Below are 1,650 nucleotides of genomic sequence, written 5' to 3'. Positions count from 1 at the left end.
ACAGCAACTCACAAGCCACCACAGTATGGCAAACTGACAGATGAGTAGTGAAAGGGTGGGAGGGAAGGGTACTAATTCACAGGCTAGGGGATTATTGTTGTTATGTGCCGTGGAGTCGGATCTGACTCATAGCAACCCTGCACAGGGTTTCCGAGGCTGTTAATCTTTACAGGAGCAGAAAGCCTCATCTTTCTCCCATGGAACAGCTGGTAGTTTCTGAACTTCTGAACTTGCAGTTTGCAGCCTGATTTGTATTCACTATGGTACCAGAGCTCCTCAGGATAGAGGGTAGACACATGTTAACCCAGATGATGGGGAGTGCAATTTACAAGAAGAGGTAGGTTAACAGAAGAATAATGAAGATAGAAAGAGACATTGGGAGGTATGCTAAGTCTAAAGGGGCTAGAGGTAAATAGTAATAAATACAAAACCATGGAACAACAGTGTTCTGTGGATAGGTAAATGGGCAGAGATACAAGCTGAATGGGTATGGATGGAAGAGAGGAAGTATACCAAAAATACATAGGAGTTTGAAAGAAGGTAGTTGTACATGGGTATGTACATGGGTAGTGGAGTATGTAGGGGACAAAATAATGAAAACTTCTTAGATATTATCAAACTTCTTAAGAAAATGCATTGTTGAGCCTGGAGGCTCAGAACCATAGTCTTAGGGGACACCATGGTCAATTGTGATAACATAGTACATAAAGACAGAGTTCTAGATCCTACTGTGGGGAGTAGAGTCTGTGATCTTAAAAGCTCATGAGTGCAGCTAAGGTGTAGCTATTGGTTTCTCCATGTGCAGAAGAAAGAAGAGTGTTAATAATTGAAAGTGCTTGAAATTAGTCCAATAGGCAAATGGAACATGTGAATATCGCCCTCACACTTGGAACAAAAGAACTAGATGGTGCCCAGCTAACACTACCAAGTGCTCTGAAAGAGATCATATTAGAAGGCTCTAGATCGCTTGGGAGAAAATGTGGAAAAACCCTCAAAATTATTATTTTTAAACAAAGACTATGCTTACTTGTCAGAAAGAGACTGGAGGAACCTGAGAAGATGGTCCTTGACTACCATTTAGGTCTGGAAAAGAATTTACGCTTGTGACCTAATTTTCAGCCCAACAATAGATAGTTATATAGAGGGGACAACAACTAGAAAAGTATGTTCACCATGGGATTGTCAATCATTCAGAATCAAAAGGACAACATTTACTTAGGGACAAATTTGAGAAGGATGAGAAGGTGGTTGGAATGGAAATAGGAACCACAGGCCAGAAGTGGGATAACTGTTACATGGAAGGTATTGCAAAGTGTATGATTTGTTGAACTGATGATTTAGTCTGCAAACCTTCACTCAAATCACAATAAAGAATTTAAAAACAAAAAACATAGGAGCAACTGAAAAATGAGTGCGGAACCTGAGTTGCAACATTGATGGTATGATTGGAGGGTGTGCTCCCAGGATCTCAGAGCTTGAATTTAAATGTCTACATGGAGCAGAACGGGACACCTTGCCTTTAAAAGCTGAGGATTGGAAATATGACCCCATATATAAAGTTCTAAGGAAATGGTTAATTTCCAAAAGGAAATGGTTAATGTTCAACCATTTCAAGAGATACCATATGAACAAGAGCCAATGATACTCAGA

This window comes from Chrysochloris asiatica, unplaced genomic scaffold, assembly GCF_000296735.1.
Source record: "Chrysochloris asiatica unplaced genomic scaffold, ChrAsi1.0 scaffold00001, whole genome shotgun sequence".
NCBI lineage: Eukaryota > Metazoa > Chordata > Mammalia > Afrosoricida > Chrysochloridae > Chrysochloris > Chrysochloris asiatica.
Note: the sequence above shows the minus strand (reverse complement) of the source record.